Genomic DNA, 23,855 nt, shown 5'->3' on the forward strand with positions numbered 1-23,855 from the left:
ATAATAATTACTGATACAGTTTAAGAATTTAATTAATTAGCATTAAATGTTCATTTAATTCAAGTTTATTTGTATCGCTCTTTTCACAATAGTTATTGTTTCAAAGCAGCTTTACAAAATTGTATTATTACTGCATTATTGGATTACAATCAAAATCAGAAAGTGGATAGTTGTCTATAGGGTGGACATTACATATATGTAGAACTTAACCTGATAATAGCGGTTCCTATTAAACAACTATTTTAAAGTGACAGAAAAAGTTATTACAGAACACATATTTCTACATCTTTTCAAATTGTGCTTTTATTTTGAACTGTCCCAATATAAATAAATAAATAAATAAATAAATAAATAAATAAATAAATAGATTATTTTTTAAATTCGTTTTTTAAACGATTCAAAATAATTTAAAATGATTCTTTTAGATACAAAGCTACATCACAAACAATCTAGAACATGCTTTTATGAATGTGATCATTTTAGTATTTTAAATTCTCAGAAAGTACTGCATAATGTATTGTTTTTAAGTTCAAAATTAATTAATTTATATTTTGAAGAAATGGTAAATAAAAAAGTATAATAAATGTACATTATTGTTGTTGTTTTTAAATGAATTAATAATGAGTTTAAACTTTTAATAGTAATACTACTATTATTAATAATAATCATATTCAAGTAATTTATGCACAACTTTGTACAATAACCAATATCATCTTTAATAATAAATAAGCAGTTAAATTGCATTTAATTTAGCATGATTTAGTGCTGCATAATCTCTCTTGCTCTCTAATCCTAGTAAGTACATTAATAATATTAGTCAGTACTTTAAAACACAACTACACTGTAACATAATACAATAATGAGTAACCAATAATTTACTTGACAAGAAAAACACACTTCAGTCAACTAAGAGATGAATCAATAAATAACATGAATTACTTTGAGACAAGGTTTTGTAACTAAATCCTTATCATTATGCATAACTCTTCAGGTTGAACTTCATCAGTTAGTGATATTTGACTTATGTAAGTAACAAAACTTTCATTAAAACTAGCTGTCTGAAATAAAAAATTATATACACTACAGAAGACTGATCTCCCCTACAAATCATTTTTAAACTTCCATTTCAAATCTTAATATGCAAATCTAACGAAATTAAATGTAAAATATTTTCACAGACAAAATCTGAAGTGAACAAACCTCCAAAAACAGTGACCAAAGCAGTAAGTAACAATGAAAGGGTAATCCATCCACCACTCCTCTAGAGTGTTAAACTCTAAAGATTATTATTTATTCATGATTATTCATACAAGCCTTCATCATCCACAGATGTTTCCAATAGACTGTGGTGTAAAACAGCCTCCGTGTGCACAATGGCACTGTTTTGTTCTTCATTCTGAAATGCAAAGCAATACAAATAAATCCGTCCAGGAGGAATTCTGACCTTTGCCAGATGCAGAGTTCTCTCCAAATGCACTGTGCCTGCTGAGTTGCCCTGGCAGATGGAAAACCAGTGGCCACGCAGAGGTCACCAAACTTCCCATTCTGGGTCTCTCCATAAAGCAATGATCTCACCCACTTAGCAGGAATCCGCTGATTGTTTGAAATACCTTCCACTTTTGTGGACCCAAGTCACTTTTTCCCCATCTACCAAAAAGGAGGGGGGAAATGGTAGAGGGGGAAAGAATGACCTTGGCAGGAGGTTTAGTATCTAGTTCATTCAGGCTCTCGGCCGACATTGTTTTAAATTACTGCTGTCCTATATAGAGTAATGGACAAAAACAGTGAGAGAGAAAAGTTCAAAAACATCCACATTTTTCTGCAAGTTATGGTTGGCTGCGAATCTGAGGAATCTGAAAATGAAGTTGCCAAGGTACAGGAACTGTCTCTTTTGTTTTTTAAATCCACCTCTAAAGCATTTCTCTGACGAAGAGTGTGAAGCGGAGGTTTTGACAGCATAGCTGTGGTATGTTCACCTGGGATAAGCCTCGACAGAGCATCCAATGACGCACTTATGAGCAAAGAAAAAAACTTCTACACTTAGAAATCTGAATTCTGCTGGCACAGATAGTTAGGCATTATTGCCAGCTGGTAAGATGAATTACTGGATGTAGATGATGGTAAACACAGGAGCAAATAAGGGTCAAAAATAGTTTGAATGTGTCTAATTTTGACAAAAACGCTTCTGACTGATTGAATGTGTTAACATGGGCACAAAGTTGATTAACTCAACTTATATTTATTCAAATAACTTAACATTATGGGCTCAGATAAGCAACTATTCTCATTTTTTAATTGATCCCATAAGCGTTTCCTTGGGCTCTAAGAATTAGCCCAAAAAGTAGAATGACACAGAATGGCACAGTTCATTTATTAGTTAATTAATTAGTAAAATTTCACAGGGGAACAAAAAATGTGAATATAATATGCAAGTTGCAATTTGTAACGTGCATAAAGTTCATTAATTTATTCATTTTTTTTCGGCTTAGTCCCTTTATTAATTAGGGGTCGCAATAGCGGAATGAACCACCAACTATTCCAGCATATGTTTTATGCAGTGGATGCCCTTCCAGCAGCAACCCATCACTGGGAAACATCCATATACACTCATTCACACACATTCACTACGGCCAATTTAGCTTATCCAATTCACCTATATGGACTTGTGCGGGAAACCAGAGCACCCACGCCAACATGGGGAGAACATGCAAACTTCACATAGAAATGCCAACTGACTCAGCCGAGGCTCGAACTAGCGACCTTCTTGCTGTGAGGCAATCGCTGCGCCACCCACTGCGCCACTGTGACGCCGCTTGTGTATAAAGTAATGACTTTAATTAGTGAGACAAGTTTTTTAAATTATTAGCATACTTTTTTTTTTTAACAAGGGGCTGCACGGTGGCACAGGGCATAGCATTATCGCAACACAACAAGAAGGTCGCTGGTTTGAGTCCCAGCTGGGTCAGTTGGCATTTCTGTGTGGAGTTTGCATGTTCTCCCCTTCTCCCTGTGTTCATGTGGGTTTCCTCTGGGTGCTCCGGTTTCCCCTACAAGTCCAAAGACATGCGCTAAATTGCTAAATTGGCCGTAGTGTATGTGTGTGAATGAGTGTGTATGGATGTTTCCTAGTACTGGGTTGCAGCTGAAAAGGCATCTGCTGCATAAAACATATGCTGGATAAGTTGGCGGTTCATTCCACTGTGGCGACCCCTGATTAATAAAGGGACTAAGCCAAAAAGAAAATGAATGAATGAACTTTTTCACATTTCTCCTAGAATGCTCGCTCTCTCTCTCTCTTTATATATATATATATATATATATATATATATATATATATATATATATATATATATATATATATATATATATATATATATATATATATGTATGTATGTATGTATGTATGTATGTATGTATGTATGTATGTATGTATGTATAAATGTATGTATGTATATATATATATATATATATATATATATATATATATATATATATATATATATATATATATATATATATATATATATATATATATATATATATATATATGCTAAAATATGCAGGAAAACATTCAACATCATGAATCCTGACAGATGGGTGAAAGATGAAACAAAAAACTAAACTAATAAACACATTTTCCAGCCTGGGTGGACGTCGTGTGTGTGCTTTTTCTAAGTTTTATGGTACAGTGTGTAGGTTATATTTAGACTGAGCATCAATATTGACACGGCACACTGCATATATGACTCATCCGTACCGACACAAACCAGTGACACCCCTGCCCTCCTGCGCAGCTTTCCTTCATCTTATTGTGGTGTGAAACCATGTTAACTTCTATGTGTGTGTTTCAGTTAAAGTGCTTCCACATAATATATATGATTGTCTATATGTGAATGTCTATATATGATTGCATATATATGTGTGTGTGTGTAATTGCCTGAGGCTCTGCCTGGCCCACATTCACTTGGAGTGGCTGTTTGCAGGCGGTAAAGACACTCCTGCCTGCTTCACTCAGGTCACTGATTGCCTGTTTGTCGTTTCTGAAGAGAGCAATGGTGAAGTACTCTCAGCTTAAGGCTTCAGAGCAGCCAAGCATTGATAAGGTGGCCTGAAGATTTCTGCAGACAGCAGCACATCAGCACATGAATAATGCCCAGCGTTTAAGAGTGTGAGAAAGAGAGGGAGAGATGCACACAGAGATCCAGTGACAAGCCAATTGCTGTGTACTGCTCACTGCATACTGGCCAGAGGATATGTGGAGAGGTTAACTGTGCTTGACTATATTAGCTCATTGGGAATAAAAAGCAATGCTAAACATGAAGTAAAAATTATAGTGGGCGCCACTGCTTTCAATTGAGCTCTGAACCTGCAGTTTAGAATATTTTATATGACACCAAATACTGGAGTAATGGCTGCTACACAGGAACTAATTACATTTTAAAATGTTTAAAAAGTTATCTTAAATTGTGATAATATCTCCACTATATTAATAATTATACTATATTAATATATTATTTATAATTTATTATTATTATTATTAAGTAGTTTATCATATCGTGTAAATTTAAACAGTTACACTACCGGTCAAAGGGGTCAGTAGGGTTTATAAATGTTTTAAAATAACCTTCTCCTGCTCACCAAGGCTGCATTTATTTCATTAAAAATACAGTACAAAATGTAAAATTGTGAAATGTTATTGCACTATACAATAACTGTTCAAAAGTAGTTTATCATTTAATTTAATAATTTATTCCAGTGATTTTAAAGATGATTTTTTAGCATCATTAATCCAGTCTTCAGTCGCATGACCCTTCAGAAATCACTCTAATATTAATACAATTTATTAATATTTTTTATAATATTTATTATTATTATTATTATTAATGTGATAGTAACAAAAGCAATAATGACTGGAGTAATAATTTAATTTGAAACTACAATAAATATTTACCAATTTAACATTATTGTTACATTTAATAAATGCTGCCTTGATGAACAGAATAATTTTGTTTAAAAAAACAACATGAAAAAAAAAACTAAAAAACTGACCCCAACTTTGACCGATAGTGTAGAGGAAAAAACAAATAAGAAAGTTTGGTCCAAAGTAATCTAAAAGTAATCCAAAAGTAGTTACAATACTTTATTAGATTCTGCTATTGATTGCAAAATTTATCATGAAACTGTTAATCGGTAACTTCAGTGTAAAAAAAATGTTAATTAACAATTTCTATGTTTTGTGGCATAACTGTAACATAATGTTTAAGAAATTATATATGCAGAGTTCAGATGCCGTCTGAAATTTTCCTTTAAAATTTGAGTTTTTCTCAACCTACTATTTTTATGTTCAGCTATTTCACATTAAAGGCAATGTAAATAATCTATTCTTTTCACTAAGGGCAAAATAACTGAAACTACACACAACAGCCTGAGAAAAATGCTCATTTTAGATGAAAATTTAGACGGCACTTAGAGTTTTTTTGCATCTAAACTCTTCATATAGAAAAATAAGTCTGTAAAATAACAACAACAACAAAACAAATACTGGCAGTTTATTATATAAGGTTTTTGTACCATAATTTACAGCACTTATTATGTTAAACTAATAAAAAGTTAATAAAAGTTACTTTTTCTAACTTTTCAAGGTTAAAAGTTGTTGCTGGAAAGATTAAAGTTCCATAATGCAATTCAACAGCATCAATAAACAAGGAAAAATAATAACCTGAACCACAAAATACAGTAAACTGCTAATTTACGAATATTTTTACAGTGCTAATTTGTAATCTTTACTTTAATTAAAACCCGTTATCAGTCAAAATCCCTAAATATTACATATGACTGCTGTGTAAAATAACTGAACGTATGACAAGTCATTAGAGTCTATAAACTTTAATTTAAGCAAAACTTAGTCTACTGGTAGAGTGCATAAACTTCTGGGTATTTCTTCATTACTTACAAAATTACATCGATATAGACCTCTTCTCACAGTCCAGTGTCTTTTGTAAATAAGCATGCCTCCAATGATCTGAAGTCTTTGAAGGCTGTCAATTGGACCTTACTGCTCTAATGGTAGCAAGCCACATGTTGTTGGAACTATCAGCTCTATTGTTCGTGAGTCAGCACAGTGTGATCTGAACATTGAGTGTAACTGCAGGACAGACTGAGTCACCCTCACTGAACCTTCTTTTGCTTAAACTCCCACTCCAAAAGGAGCGCAGAGGAGATAAAGAGCAGAGAGACATGTCTGGCGCATGGAGAACGTGAGAATGAATGAGTAAAAAAAAAAAGTTACATGAATGACTGCGGCAAGTACAGTGGAGTAACTAAACACGTCTGAAAGACGGAAAAGCGAGGTGGTGAGTGTTGGTCTGCAGATCTCCAGGCTTCTCCAGTTGCAGAGCACATGTGACTCAGCAGCTGCAGGCATGAATATTCTGACAGGGAGGGATGACAGATCCAAATTTAACCGCAGAACAAATACACACAGTCCCCCCACGCGCACAGGACCAGCCATCCAGAGAAAGCTCCATGAGGAGATGCATTTAGCTTTAGAAAGGTGGCTTGTGTGAAAACAGAAGTTGGATAAAGGTGTTTTGTAGAGCAAAAATGGAACTAGTGTTCAAATTAGAACCCAACATCAATATTTACATGGAAATAAGTCCTTTTTACTGCATTTGTTCAACCTGTACAGTTAGAAAAGGAATATTGTAAAAATCTAAAGGTATGAAATTTTCATATAACTATTACAGTTATTAATATTATTATGGTTTTGTTAAAATGACCTAAAATACTACACATTGTCACACACACAAGGCACAGGTTTTTGTGTCTGAGAATGAATAAACAACATATAAAATTTGCAGCTTTGTGCAATTTTGTTGTTAACAACTTAAACAAGGATCTGTGCTTTTACTTATCTTTGTATTACTTCATGTACATTATGTTGGTATCACTTTATTTTGATGGTCACTTTAATGCATTTGGTTGAATTTAAGTTACATTGCATCTACAGTACATGCCAACTTGAAGTAGACTCTTGGGGTTAGGGTTAGTGTAAGTTGACATGTACTTGCAAAGTTTCTTCTAGTCAGTTAAATGTCTGTTGAAGGAGCAGTATCAACAGATATTAAGCAGACAGTCTACTACTACTCAAATGAGTATTAATTGGCATGTCGTCGCAATGCAACTTTTAGTCAAACCAAAATAAAGTGCTACTATTATATTTTGTGTGTGTTGTTATAGGAACATTTGATATACTTTATCAGGGTTTTGCTCGTTTAACCTGTACTTGGCTGTTGCTTGCTAACTACCTCACAGGCATCCATGTTTACCTTGTTTTTACTGCATAAAGCTGCTAAACAAGTGTTGTGCAATTCCACAAAAGTATCTATTTGCTATTTGTCTAACTGAATTGCAAATTGATTTATGATTTAACCCTCTAACTACCCCACTAATAAAAAAATGTTTTAATTGCATTTCTTAACTCCTAATGTCGCTAGTTAACACACTCAATGCACACTGAAAAAAGTGTTGCATGCAAAACTGTTGCAAACATTTTATTTGTGTTGAATTTAAACAAACAAATTAAATTGAGTAATGTTCAACTTAATTTGTTTGTTTAAATTCAGCCCAAATAAATTGTTTACAACCACTTAACGTAAGAAAATTGAGTAAATCCAAGGAATCATCTTCGAATAATTTTTTTTCAGTGCATGTTTTTTCAACACATCCCATAATTTCGAAAATATCAGCCTCTACCAAATGGTTGATATGTCGGTTTATGGTAAAAGTACCGGAATGCAGACATATACTATGAAAAATCTGAAAATATAAAGTGTAATACCAATTTATTAAAAAATATTCTAAATAAAACATTTCTGAATACTACATCACCTTTATCTTTTGAAGTATGCCATATAATATTTCAGATTCTCATTAAACATTTTACAATAAATCCAAAATCAAGTGTATCAGTGCAACAGAATTATGTTGGTTTGATTTGTTTTGTAAACCAACAAAGCTGTGTGTAATTCTTTAAATTATTTAAAACAGTAAAAACATGTTCAACCGTTTGGTAGAGCGGCAGTCAAAGGGTTAATTCGGTGAACTCAAGCTTCAGCTTAGTTTTCTTAATAATGTCCCCCAAGTAATACAACATGCTTATACTTTATATATAACTATAAAAGTATTAACTATCTATATAAACATGCATTAACATAACAGCTAATTACAATGTTTACCTTCAAACCGGTAATCTCGACAACACTAGAATACTGTCAAATATTACAACTGTTTTCTACATTAACAGATAGATATAGATTGAGACAGATAGATAGTAATGCTCAAACTTCAGAGGTCTTATTTTGGTAACACAGTACAGTAAGGGTGTATTAGTGAATGCATCTACTAACATGCACAAACAATGAACTATACATTTATTACAGCATTTATTTGGCGTTGTAAATGTTAGCTAATGAAAATAAATTAATTATTTCATTTTATCTAATGTTAAAAAGGAAAAATTGAGTTTTAATAATGCATTTAATGTTGAAATATGATTAATAAATGCGGTACACATATTGTTTATTGTTAATTAAAGTTAGTAAATACATTAACTAACATTAATGAATACAACCTTATTGTAAAGTGTGAGCATTATGGATTGAAATAAGCAAGTCTTTGATCCACAGGTCCATGAAAAAAAAAGTTATTCTGGTTTAGAGAAACATAAGGATGGGTAGATGATGACAGATGTACATTTTAAAGTAAATAATCTGCTGAAGGTGTGACTCAGTTGGACATGTGAATGCATGATTTCTGCCACAGCATTTTAGACTCACGCTTTCCTTAACCAAAACTATTTGTGAACTTGATTTGAAATATATCCTGCCAGTCAAATCTTTGGAAGCAATAAGGTTATTTCATGTTTTTGATGTTTTATTTTTGGCTCTTCTGCTCACCATGACTGTGTTTATTCGATCAAATACAATAAGAACAGCTATATTGTGAAATATTTCAGTTTCAAAAAACTTAAAAAATTATTAATAAGCACAAATACTTATTTAAACAATAATAATCTTTTAAATTGTAATAATATTTAAAAATATTCCTCTTTTTGTTGCATTTCTGATCAAATAAATGTAGCTTTGGTAATAACATAGTAACAAAACTTTTGACCAGTAGAGAAATCGTCATTTACTCAGAAATTCTAGTCAGAATGGTGGAAAAATAAATTAGAATTAAATCAGTCATGTAATACGCAACACACAAAATCCAAAAATCTAAATCCTGCAGGGCAACACACTCAAACTGTGAAACCAAACTTGGCGTAAATTGAAACAGCACAGTTTCACAATGCCAAAGAGCTCTGTGAAATAAATACCAGCCACAGAAACAGCAAAACTAACAAAAGACTGCAAATGATGTGCTCTGTAAATAAGACTGACAGTTGAGTAAACTATGACACTTATCAGCTTCATCTAAACACATAAAGCTGCATTTTAAACCGCATTAATACTCAGACAGGTATGACTAGTTTCTATTTTTTCCTGACATAGAATAATGCTGAAACCACAGTTTTACATGGCCACAAAATTAAATTAGTTTTAATACAGTTTATATGTACTTGAATATAAATGTTAAATTTCTGCTCTCCGGTGTTATTGCAGTTCAAAGCTTTTAACCCTGGAGAGACATTAGTAAAATTTTTAAAGCAAAGTTAACACAGCTTTTTACCTGGAGTAATGAAACCCTGCTCCAAATTATGCAAGCACACTATTAGCGGTGCCCACGGTTCCATATATTGCTGGCTGAATGGATTTTTCAATAATAGCAATGATATGGCTTTTGCACTGGTGAGTAACTGGAACTCATAGGAACTAACCACCATGTGACATAAGTCAGCCAGAACACAAACCATCAGAGAGAATCAACGGGTAAACAAAGCTAACATAAGCTTTCTGTATCCCTAGGTTTTTTAATACTAAAGTAATACACTGATGTTTAGTATGGCATGCATTCACCCAATCAACATACAGTACACTTATGTCACTGTTGTTCCTTCCTACTCTACCGGATTAGCCCCTGCACTGAAGTAGGAGCAATATTACTTCCTCCAAATTGCATTACTAAAACAAAAACATTCCTAGTCACTAGAATGCGAACATGCCAAAAGGCTGGAATTCCACCTATAGCTCTAGGAACTGAGAAAAATTCCTTCAGTGTACCAACAATTGAACCAATTAGTGACACTGCAAAAATGCAAATAAGACCCTTAGAGTTTAGATTTAGGTTGCTTAACCTTCTAGGGCTTGAGTGTCATCCTGCAACTGTTTTGCAGCATATGAAACGTCCCAAATCCAATTTTTTTACTGTCCAAAATGGGAAAAACTGTTGTTTTTAACTCTCTGATAGTCAAAGCAAGCTCAAAAATAAACTCTATGTTACATATGCATTAAAAAAAGATTCAGGTAAAAGTGTTTTATGTAAATTCAGACCATGAGTCCACACATCATTTTTCTCTATAAGTACATCATATCAAAATGTTTTTATTCTAATTAGGTTCCAGTAAGCCAAAAACACCTTGGGCCTTAAGAGGTTTAAACACATTTATTCAGAACTCTGATTAACAGAAAGTTAAAACAAGGTGCATTTATTTCATACAGACATATTTAGTAAATGTCTTTGCTGTGAATTATTGTCAGTTGAATGCCTAGTAATAGTAAGTATTCCTTTCAAAAAACAAAAAGCTAGTGCTCATTGAGAAAATGCTCAATATGAAAGAGAGCAGAACGGGAGAGGTTTACTACAGTATATCTGTGAGAGAGGCTGCCACTATCAAAACAGCAGCTGTGCTGTGTGTTTACTGCATGCTCAAAGCTGACGCCGCCAAGAGGAAGCATCGAAAATCCGACAGACAGACGTCATCCATTAATAACTACACACATAAATCCCTCGATTCAAGCTTAAAACAGAACTCCCACTAAGAAAGAGTTTAAAAAGCAATGATCCAAACGTGACGGTAATTGTGTTAATTCAGCGCTCCGAGAGGAATTCTCTTTCAGCTCACTGCTGTGGGCCAGAGAGACTGTTGACTGTTACGGAATTCCTGGTGTGGTTTTTATGGGCTTCCATTGAGTCGAACGCTTCCACTATTCCACCCATAAACTTCCTGCTCGTTTGCGCTTGTTGTTTTTAACTGGAGCTCAATTCAGGCCAGATGTGGACCGCCTTGTCAATCTTTTTTATTTATTTGTTTATTTGAATTTTAGCACCGATTTAGAGCACTTGAAGACAGGGTGGACAAGCAGGAAACTGATTTATCTGATTGAACAGGTAGGCAATCCCATCAAACCCCTACACCCCCAAAAAAATCACGGAATTAAACAGTTCAATTGGCATTTGGCCTGTGGCAACAGCCTGTAGGATTTGCCTTGATGAGAACGAACACACAAAGAGATTCCCTCTACTGTCTGCCATTATCGACACGCTCACTGCACAGCAGAGACTGATGATGCCAATCACTCACTGCCACACAAAATGCCATGTGAGAACAGAAAAAAATGCCCTGTATGAACTCAAATGGCTCAACTCGCTCTCTCCTCCTCTCTCTCTTTTCCTTTTTCTCCCTCTCAGAGGCTGGAACTCGGTCAAACATGCCTTAGTGCTGACGTGGGACGGCTATGGGAACATGTTTTCATACCCAAGGCTCTTATTCTCTGCATAGAGCTTTACTGGTGGGCTTATTCAAACAAGAGGGAGTGAAGAAATGCTAAAACTTGCGAAAACTCCAATGTACCCTCAAATGCACCAGAACAGCGCCATTCATGGACTGTGATGCATGAGAGTTTAAAACATCCGTTTATTTTCCTACTCTAGTCAGTCAATGTCATCTGTGAACTTCAACGACAATGGGAGAGGCTCTTTGGATAAATTGTTCTTAATTCCAGTTTATGAATCATCAGTACGAGAACGCCTAGACAAAATGCTTCTGATCTTGAATAGAGCATGTTCATTAATTGAAAAACTGATTAAATCTTAATAATAAAAATATTGCTTTACATTTATCTGATGAATAATTCATTCTAATTCAAAATCTGTAATGAATTCGACTGATCATTAGTAAGCAAGACGTCATATCACGAGAGAATGACTTGCAGAGAGAACATGCTGAGGGTACAATATCAGTAATGAAGAGGGATTTTAATGAAGCTATTAACTGTGTTGCAGACTCACTCAGGGCAGACAGACTCATCCTCCCTGATAATGAGTGCTGACTGTTTTTTCTTTTTCTTGCACTGCTTTTCTTTCCTTGTTAAAAAAACATACACCTTATCAATTTCAAAAGGATAGCTTCAATTACATCGGGGAGATTTCTGTGTGTGCTGCTTTAAAATGAGTTTTACAAACTGAGGTCTGGGAAAAAGAAATGCTTTAACATTTTTAGAAAAGTATACAAATAAATATGTGATTAAATTAAACAGTGAAAATGTGGGGAAATTACGTAATTATTATTGCTATAAATAATCAAGGAATAATCAAATAGATAAAAAATAAACCAATTTAAGCTACTACACTGTAAATAAATCCTGGTTGCCTTTAATTGTTAAGCTGAATCAAATTAACTTTGAGTCCATTGAACTTATATTATGTTAAACTGACTAAAACAGCTAGTGTAACTTATAACATTAAGATTGAACATGAATAATTTAGTATGATAAGTTATGATGACTTAAAAACACATGCCATCAGAACTACATGATCATATATTTCTTGCAGTGTAGGTTTTACCCATTTGTCAGCAAGAAAATATTGATCTTAAATTTACAATAAAATGATCAGTTATTTCAGTGGTTCCCAAAGTGGGGGTCGTGGGACAATGACAGGTGGTTGCTTGGTGATTTCTAAAAGTCAAATAAATTTTAATAAACTCAACAAATTTTGATAAAAACAAATTAATTTTATCATTAAAAGCCATCAGCCTTTAAATATTCTTTCATATGATTGGTGTGTTTAGGTTATATTAACAGCACAGCAATAGCGTCAGCTGCAGCAGATTGATTTTATAGCATCAAGTTAAACTTTCTGACACCTTTATGGCAATCAAATACATTAAAAATAAATACAGGCCACAACTGAACATTGAGAATGATCTCGGATTAGAGGTCTCCGAAATTAAACCAAGAATGGACTTGTGCTGAAAACAGTGTGCCCACCAGTATCTTTAGCTGAGGTTTATTAAAATAAATAAATTAATAAATGACTATAAAAATGATATGGCTGTTAGACTGTTGCACTTTTTTGTCTGTTGTCAGTATGTTCGTGTTTATATAGGCCTTCTGTTGTGTGTGCAACATTTGCATATTTATAACCACCTAACTCACGAACCACCTCGGGGCCGCGAGTCACTGGTATTATTTTAGGGGTCACAGGCTGAAAAGTTAGGGCACTCGTGACTAATTTATCACATATACATTAATACAGAACAGTAGGTTTCATTCTAAAATAAACACCTGTTACACTGAACAACAACGGATTATTAATTTACCCATATTTGATATTTACAAAGGTTATTTAAAACAGTAAATAAAACACTTGCATTTAAAATGCTTTCTAAGAACTCAATATCACTTGCAAAATTCATGCAAACACAAAGTGACCTATTTCAGATGCACACCTTAAACAGCAGAACAATACAGCACAATGCATATTATGGTCACATTTATTAAGATTAGTCTTGATAAATTCAGCCTGATTCAGCTTGCATTATTTACTGGCATTCCAGCACCCACAGAGCTTCCTTGCAGAGGCACAAAGGAAGATGTTAGTCAGGCAAAATGACATCCTCAGTCACTATGCACTTCCATTGTATGATGCAAAAAGATGCAATGATAGTGAACGGTGACTGAATCTGTCATTCCACCTAACATCTTCTTTTGTGCTCCACGGGAGAAAGAAAGTCTAATAGGGTTGGAGCAATCCGAGTAAATGATGACAGAATGTTGATCATTTGAAAGATCTTTCCCTTTAAGGCATCAACTGATGACAAATGCATAACTGTGATCTCCTTCGGGGGAGGGACAGTGAGCTTCAACGCATGAGACTGTAAAAATAACAATGGCGTCATATCTGCAAGATTATGCACATATTTACCAACCTGATAAAAAAAATTAAAACAATAACGTAGATTTTGTTAGTTATGGATCGCTACAGACTACCTTAAAGCCTGGAAAGGGGGAGGGGGCAATGTAAACAGTTTCATAAAAGGAACAAGTGCTTAAAACAGATGATATGAGTAAGCTATTATGGCAATGAGAAGTTAATGTATTGCTGTAATGCTTAGCGATACCGCTGCTGGTTGAACAGTTCAGTCTGTCATGTATCTGGGGCAAAGGAAAAATATCCTGGATGGTTCAGTAGCGCGGCAGACAAAGGAATGCACGCGCAGCTCAAACTGCTGCATCACCTCATTTCTAATGCCCTCATAACATCGATTCATTCAGACGCACGTCAGCGCATTCGCTGAAGAACGGGAATTAATTAATCGAATTAACTAACCTTGCTGGAAAACCAAACCAAAAAGCGGGGTAATGTATGTATATTCACATAAATAGAGTTATTATAAAGGATTTCCAGCACGAAAACGTATTCTATAAACACAAACATCGACGCACATTATCACAAAAAGCCATTTAATAATTATAAACTGATATATATAAAGAGAGAACCTATCTTTTTTAATCAAATAGCTTAGTTGTGTCAATATAGCCTATGTAATTTAGTTCTATTTATATTTTATGAATTAAATAGGTGTATATTATACAGCCTAAATATAAAGCATGCCAAGCCATTAGTATCACTTTAAAACCAATCCAAAAACATAAAAAGAACAGATAAAAATAGACACATAAATGAAATATACGTGTGCCTTTAAAGACTTTGTTATATTATAGCATACAGGTAACACTTGAAATCAGATTCACCTAAAAATTCCTTAACGAAAAGAGTGGAAAACAAAATGCGTGAAGGATTTCTTTCTACAGTAGCATGCATGTAACGCATTCACGAGTCCTCGCGCCCGCATGCACCTCTTGCTGGTGTCCGTTACTATTAGTCATCTTATTCAACGCGGAACTTAACATGGTAATGCGAAACACCTGCATCACCGAGGGAAGTTCATCGGTGTTATATGAAGACTGGAGATCCCGCATTCCAGCGGTCCCTCGTTCCTTTAAATGGAAGTCGAGAGGTTTGCACTGGCTGCTGAACCAAATAAGGCTCGCCGTCCCTTACACAGCAAATATTCTGCTGATTTTATGGGGATTAATCGGCGTGTGTAATGCAATGGCTGTGGTTTACATCAGAGATGTGCTGCGCAGAACAAAGACAGCTTGCTTCCCATTTTTACAACCCACTGCAGTAAGCACATTTTCCTACTAGCCGAGTATTTTTATCCGATTGCTCATTGCGGTCGCTGATATACAGCTCTTTTGATTAAATAACACATGCATATTTTAAAAATACATTCGCCTAAATTGATTAGTGACCATCTTGAGAATGTACTGATGTATAAATGCGATCATTTAAATGAATTCTGATTTATAAAATAAAAACAAATCCCGCTTTGTTTCTTAACTCGTCCATTCAGTGGGAAGTAGGCGGGAATCTACACCGGGGGTCTTTCCTCCGTTGTTATGATCGGTCAAGGCCGACTGACAACTTCTTTTCTTTAAGCGAAAACAAGCCATGCCTGACCCCTCCTCCTCCTACCCCCGGGATCGCAGCGCATCCCACTACTAGCAAACACACTCAAACTATTGTCACCGCTGCACAACAGGATGTGGTAACCTTACGTTTAAAAGGGAGTGTGTTTTCAGTCTAGCTAAAGCCATGCGGTCTTTCCCCCCTTTCTTTGATATTTGCCTACATATTGTGACACAAAGCCTCCGAGCGCCTGGCGAGCTGTGAGATAGCCCACTCAAAAACACACAAGTTTGCCGCTCCGTTTCCATTCACGACAGATGAATCACGCGTCGGGAGAGAAATAACCATGCAACTCACCTTCAGCCTAGTCTTTTCTTTTCCTTGTGATCCAGCCCTATTGTCCGTTTAGCAAATAATGTCTTTTTTTCACATGATGACTTCCTTGCAGACTCCTAAAGCCCCCGGGCTGCAGGGGGATCACGTTTTGCGGTGCACTCTTTTAATATTTCGTTTTGCGTTTACGAGGAAAAATGCGCGTTTATGCTTGAAATAGCGTGTCTAAAATGTGTGTGAATGTGTGTGTGCTGATCTCTGCAGCGTGCTGCTCCGTCTCCTCTGTTTGTTACACTCGAATGAAACGCCTACTCTCAATCGCTACATTGTTGACATTCGCGCACTGACGTCATCCCATCCCTCATTCACAACATGGAGCGCTGCGCATTGCGTTGCTGCCTCCAGCGGCAGGGCTTCTTACTCCAAAAATGTGCGCAGCCGCGGTTCGCGAATTAGAGTAGCGGGGGGACGAGCTCAAACTGGCGGTGTGTGTGCTTCACGAGGACAGGCTGATCCCAGAGCGGGAATGGGACCCAATATACTTGAGACTTTCAAGGAGAAGAATACATGCAGGCTGAAGCTGAATCGTTGAATTGTGACCTGCTCGTTACGAATATTAACTTGCTTTATATATCGTTTTCATATGCTTTCATTTAACTTCTTTGAATGTTTTTATTATTTGTTTTACACATTTGCATGATGTTCAATTTTGAAAGCCAATTTCATGTAGATGGATACCTTTTACTATGCTTGTGATTTCTTGTTAGGGGTTTTGTAATATTCTGTTTGCATTTTTATTTTCTTGTATAGCCTAATATTATAGTTTCTATGGTTTACTTATGTCTATTTTTTCATTTTTAATCTGACCAGTTTTTATCTGAACAGCAACTTCCGACTGAGTAAATGCAAAATAAATAATAATAATAATAATAAAAACAAACTGTTTTCTTTTTTCTACATATGCTTTAGAAAAAAAATAATTCCTAGAGTCAATAAGGAGAAAAACTATTCTATTTTATTTCAGTATCAATGACTGAAAGTTTCTTTTAGTTGATCCAGTTCAGATTTACTAGAGGGAGATATTCAGGGATATTCTCATGATTATTCATTTAAACTCTTATTAAAGTATGACATTCATAAAACCCCAAAACTTATCAAAATTACTTAAACTTTTTTTTAAAATGGTTATATCAATTTATAAGTAATTCCAAAAGAGGTTTTAAAAAAACCTTTTATTAAAAAAAACAAACTAAATAGCACATTTCTGCTGTTATTTATTAAAACCTTTTTTGTCTAATTTCTAATCTAATTTTGCAGCTGAATTTTTCTCAGTGCAGGTTATTTTTTAAAAATCAGGGTGTAATTTAATATTTTAATAATTGTTTAAGCCAATTTTTTATGTAGGTGAAAGGCTTTTACTGTGCTTGTGATTTCTTGTCAGGGGTTTTGTGATATCATTTTTTGCAGTTTTATTTCTTGTAGCCTAATATTATATCAGTTTACTTATATTTCATTTTTGCCTATTTTTATTTTGAATCCGATCAGCAAATTCTCACTGAGTAATTGCAAAATAAATCTAATAAATGATCAGTTTTTGATCTATCATGTTGTTACATTTATATTGTATGTTGTTAAAATATAGTATCTAAATCTTGCATTCACACATAGACCTGCATTCACAGATATGGCTTAGACTAAACCAGGATTAGGACACCGTTTAATTAAGACATTTCAGTATTATTTTTTAATGAATATGCTTTAGGAAAAAAATCATTCCCGGTGTCCATAACGAGTTTGTTTAAGCTGAACCAGCTCAGATTTACTGGAAGGAGACATTCAGGAATATTCTTATGATTATCTGTTTAAACTCTTGTTAAAGTGCGACATTTCTATAACCCCAAATAACTTATCAAAATGATCTCAACTTTTTTAAAAATGGTTATATAAGTTTATAAGTATAAGTAAATCATAAAACCCTGAAATAAATATGCGTTTTTGATGTCTTAAAAGTATAGCAATTTTTGACTCTATAATGGCTTTATTATGAGTTTAAAATAATATAAAGTTCAAAAGAGTATTCATCAAAGATTTGTTTAAAAACAAATATAATATCACATTTCATCTGTTATTTAGCTATTGATTTTTCATTTAATATAATTTTATAGCTGAATCTTTCTTAGTGCAGGTTATTTTTGAAAGTCAATTAATATTAAAGTGTTGTTTACCTAGAATATTGCACTATTATTGTAAATGGAGGTAATTTAATATTTTAATAATTGTTTAGTTTTGAAAGCCATTTTTTATGTAGGCGAATAGTTTTTACAATGCTTGTAATTTCCTGTAAGGGGTTTTGTGATATCATTTTTATTTATTTTTTTTCGGTTTAATTTCTTGTAGCCTAATATTATATCAGTTTACTTATGATATTTCATTTTTGCTTATTTATATTTTAAATCTGATCAGCAAATTCTCACTGAGTAAATGCAAAATAAATTAAATAAAAGAAATCAGTTTGTAACCTACCATGTTATTACATTTTTATTGTATGTTGTTAAAAATATATTTCTCTATATTTTGCAAGAACATATAGGCCTGCATTTACATATATGGTTTAGATTAAACCAGGATTAGGACAGTTTAATTAAGAAATTTCTGTATTTTTATTTTTATAAATGTGCCTTAAAAACATTCCTGGTGTCCATCCTGAAACAAACTATACTGGTTTAATTTAGTAGCACCTAGTAATGAAAGTTTCTTTTAGTTGAACCAGCTCAGATTTACTAGAGGGAGATATTCAGGGATATTCTCATGATTATCCATTTAAAAATGACTTAAACTTTTTTTTTAAATGGTTATATTAATTTAGAAGTAATTCCAAAAGAGGTTTGAAAAAAAAAAATATATATTAATTATACATTTCTGATGATCTTAAGGTATTGCAATATTATGACTCCTTAAAAAATATTTTATTTATTTATTATGAGAATTAAAAATTATACAAAGTTCAAAAGAGTATTTAATAAAATTGCCCTTTTGTGATTCAGTAATACTGTTTATTAAATCTAATTTTGCAGCTGAATCTTTCTCAGAGCAGGTTATTTTTTGAAACTCCGTTAATATTAGTGTTGGTTACTTAAAACATTAATATTTGCACTATTACTGTGTAGGAGGAAATTTAATAAACACACTCTGATCAAAGAACAGGGCAAACTGTCATTAAGTAGCATAGCACAAGCCCTATATCTATACAAGTCACTTTAAGTGCAGTTATAATAAAATGAGCTTGAATTGTTGTAGACATCTCAGAAGCTAATTGCAGTCAGGGTGCTGAAATGACGGTGCATCAGTGGTTTGTGTAAGCAGTCTACCTGGGGAACACAGCTCATAATTCCAGCATGCTTTGTGCCAAACCATCCCACTTACTGCTTGTACAAGAGAGCTTCATCTGAAAAATTCTCATTTCTCGTGTAGAATCCTTGCCCTAGGGAGCATGCATGTAATTATGAATTATCTAGCCGCCACAGACAGTTAATTTGTTTTTCTTGTTTTATAATTTATGGCTCCCCATCTTAATGTGGAATTTAGAGTATATAAAAAATGGTCCAGTATGGCATCATAGTTAAACGACTCTGAAAGTGATGAGACATATGTTCAATAAACAATGTTTATAGGCTGCAGGTATTTTTGCTTGTAGTGTAAATATCAAAATATCTGAGATGCACTAGCTTTAAATGCAAAATTATTTAGAATATATGTCGAAAAATGTACCAAAATTAAGTTACAGTTGGTATTAAACAAGAACAATTGCACGACACGACAGCTCAGTGGTTAGCACTGTTGCCTCACAGCAAGAAGGTTGCAGCTGGGTCAGTTGGCATTTCTGTGTGGAGTTTGCATGTTCTCCCCGTATTGTGAGTTTCTTCTGGGTGCTCCGCTTTCCCTACAGTCCAAAGACATGTGCCATAGGGGACTTCAATAAACTTGGCTGTAGCGTATGAGTGTGTATGGATGTTTCCCAGTACTGGGTTGCAGCTGGAAGGGCATTCGCTGCGTAAAACATGTGCTGGATAAGTTGGCGGTTCATTTCCGCTGTGGCGCCCCCTGATTAATGATTAGATTAGATTAGATTCAATTTATTGTCATCACACATGTACAAGTACAAGGCAACGAAATGCAGGATGAAGGGATGAATGAAGGGACTAAGCCGAAGGAAGATGAATGAATAAACAAGAAAAAATATCTGAAATCAGGATAAGAAACTATATTTAGTTTAAAGGAAACACAAGTACATTTTTTGACCCTGCAATCAGATTTCTTTTTTTGTTAAGCATAAAACAGTGATGCATTTTAATCAATCAATCAATCAATCAATCAACCAACCAACCAACCAATCAACCAATTTACATAAAAAAGATTACATACCGAAATAAGACAAAATATTTGTACTTGATGTTTTTCTTCACAAAAAATTAAGTTGATTTAAGAAAGGTTTGATTTTTGTAATGGAAAACAAGACAAAAAACTAAAGAACCTTACTTTTTTGCAGTGTACCAGAGGGTCAGATATTTTAATGGGAACATTAAACACCATTATTTCTTCAGTAGAACATTAAATGGTTTAGTGAAAAATATAGTCCATGTTGAATCCTAAAAAGGTCAGAAGTCAGCACCTATAAGCACTCAAAAAGTAAAAGTAAAACATATAGACAAGGCAAAATTAATACCCCACAGCTCTTGTTAATGAGGTCTTATGAAGTGAATATTGTACAATAACGTTCGGTTTCTTGCACATGACAGTCATTTCCCTTTACAAGACCTCATCGTCAGGAGCCATGGGGAATTATTTTATTTTTCCTGTAGGCCTGTAAAGATGTTTTTTTTTTACTCTAAAAGTGCCAGAATGTTATGAATCAGCTAAAATCTTCTTTAATATTACTAAAAACCTTGGGTGCCTAAATTGTGAGGGAATAAATGGCAAATTTTTCTTTTTCAGTGCACTCGCACTTTTAAATCAATACTATAAAACTTATTCTAATGGTACCAGAGCAAAACACTACTTTGGAAAATATATAATAGTTTTTTTTTAATAATAATAATAATAATAATAATAATAATAATAATAATATTAATAATAATAATAACAATCTCCCTAGTTTAAATGGATAACCCCAATCCTAACCCTAACATAACCCCTTTATCATTTGCTTTTTTATTGAAGGTTTAGAAGGCTCCAGTCATTTATTGCATTGCCTGTTGCACAAGAGACATTCACAAGGACTGAATGTACACATCAGAAAAGAGCCAAGGAGTTCAAGAGGAATTCCTGCACTTGGTGACCTTTCCCTGTGGTCTTTTCTCCCAGGGGCCCCTCTGGATTGAGTGACTGAGTGATTTAAGGCACACCATCAAAGTCACGGGACTCGGATTCCCACCAGTACTCTAGTAGACAAACAGACAGGTAGGCTGATAGGGAGAACGAGCGAGATATAACGTAGACTTTGCATTTTGAACTAACTAACCTACATGTGAGAGAAAATGCCCCCAATGTGACTTTAACCAAAACTTCCCTCTGCAATTACCACTTCAGCACATTGTCATATGTAAGGCTTAAATAGAGCGCTTGCGGAGTGAATTTCTCTGTAGCTCCTGAAGCGAGAGGACAAGTACTAACATGTATAGTATATGTATGCATATGTAGATATATGGAAGGAAGCACATCTTCATGCGGTTCTCTTTTTTTTCAACATGCTTCAGAAAGTTGTTTTCAAAATGGCAAAGATGAATTATCAGCTTAATTTTAAATTAATTAAAAAAAGTGTCACAAGATCCTTTGGAAATCATTCTAATTTGCTGATTTGTTGCTACTGAAATATTTCTTCTTCTAACTTCTGACTTTTTATGACATCTGTCCAGACAGACAGACAGACAGACAGACAGACAGACAGACAGACAGACAGACAGACAGACAGACAGACAGACAGACAGACAGACAGACAGACAGACAGACAGACAGACAGACAGACAGACAGATAGATAGATAGATAGATAGATAGATAGATAGATAGATAGATAGATAGATAGATAGATAGATAGATAGATAGATAGATAGATAGATTGATAGATAGATAGATAGATAGAGCTTGATTTTATCTTGTTTGTACACTGCTTTGAATAAAAGAAGAATCTGCTAAATGAAAAAATATATAATCTACACTGAAAAAGTTATACAAAACTAAGGTTACAATAGTATAACATTTCTATAAGTCAACTACTTAAATATAGTTCACAAGATCCTTCTAATTTGCTGATTTGTTGCAATACTGAAACATCTCTGCTTCTAACTTGACTTGTCATGGCATCCATCCATCCATCCAGATAGATAGATAGATAGATAGATAGATAGATAGATAGATAGATAGATAGATAGATAGATAGATAGATAGATAGATAGATAGATAGATAGATAGATAGATCTTGTTTGTACACAGCTTCGGATAAAAGCGTCTGCTAAATAAAATGAAATATTATCTACTCTGAAAAAAAGGTAGTCAAAATCATAAAAACAAAGGTTACAATAAGTCAACTACTTAAATATATATAAAAAAAGGTATTATACATCATATATCTGATTATATATCAGTATATTATGTGTTTTGATGTGCTCACTTGTCTCCATTTGCCTGTTGTAATGTCCTAGTGATTTTATTCAGTATTTTATTAAATAAAAAAATATATAAATAAAAATCAGAGACACTTTAAAAGCCTAATCAAAAAATGTAATTTCATTCTCTAATAATACAAGGACTTTGATCACTAGGCTTAATATTAATTGTTTTTGGCTAGACATAAATAGTTAATGTGACATCCTGTTGGATCAGAATGAGTGCATTTATTTTGAACTGGAAAAAAACTGCTGCTCAGTTCAAATTCCCTTAAGGTAAAGTATGTAGTGAAAAGTACTATTAGATATTGCTCAATGAATATTTTTAAAGTACTGAAGAATAGAGCAACTTGCTGATTCCTGTGCTGCTTTTTTAGATTTTCTTGCAAGTTGATGAGTGATGTTTGCTTACTGGCTAATGTTAGTTAACTTACCAACTTTTGTTTCTGTTGTCAAAATAGTCTTTTTCTTAAATAACTTTAATCTTTATTGTTGGCAGTAAAATAGCTTATGAAATTTTATGAAACAAAAGTGCTTAAAGTTACATTTAGTACTGTTGTCTGTGACCTGAATTTTAATCTTACAAACAAAAAGGTACTACCGCAATGAACGTCTTAAAATATTTTTTAATGTATTTGTGCCAATCCGTGGTAAAATTGCTCTCCTATTTTTCACTCTCTGCGAACCACTGCTGGTGTGATCATGTGGCTCATTGGTGTTGAAAAATACTTCATTTTCCCATTCATCCTTTGGAAAAGATTTCTCAATTAAGCTTGCAGGCAAAATAAAGGTGATGGTCTTTCTTAACCATAGAGACGTGCCCCTTTGTAAAATCCAAAAACAAATAAGTGAGCACAGCAGTGTATGTTTTCTACAGTTGATATGAAGTAATTTATTCAGCAGTGATGTCAGCTTTATAACTGGATCATCCATGACATTTAGGAATAACATGATGCAATTCATATCATGAATGATGCAAGCATTTCTGGCTCAACTTGAGACTCCTTGTCTTTAAAACACACTTGTCCTCCCTTATTGCCAAGCCAATGATATACTGACCCAATCGCTTAGCTTGAAAACTAGATACAATTTCGTGAATAATTTATTTGTTCTCAGTAATCAGAATTAGTAAAGTTTGACTATACATTTATTTCAGAAGCATT

General features: G+C 33.9%; 1 protein-coding gene across 2 annotated transcripts in view; it reads right to left on the reverse strand.

Annotated features, from left to right (window-relative positions):
- Positions 1-16,315, reverse strand: part of bach2b (BTB and CNC homology 1, basic leucine zipper transcription factor 2b) — a 171,506-nt gene extending 155,191 nt beyond the window's left edge. For both annotated transcript variants that reach the window (XM_056445632.1, XM_056445630.1), the window contains exon 1: positions 16,057-16,315. The gene's annotated coding sequence lies outside the window, so the exon portion shown is untranslated. The remainder of the gene's footprint in view (positions 1-16,056) is intronic.
- Positions 16,316-23,855: the final 7,540 nt, after the last annotated feature.

This window comes from Danio aesculapii, chromosome 20, assembly GCF_903798145.1.
Source record: "Danio aesculapii chromosome 20, fDanAes4.1, whole genome shotgun sequence".
Lineage (NCBI taxonomy): Eukaryota > Metazoa > Chordata > Actinopteri > Cypriniformes > Danionidae > Danio > Danio aesculapii.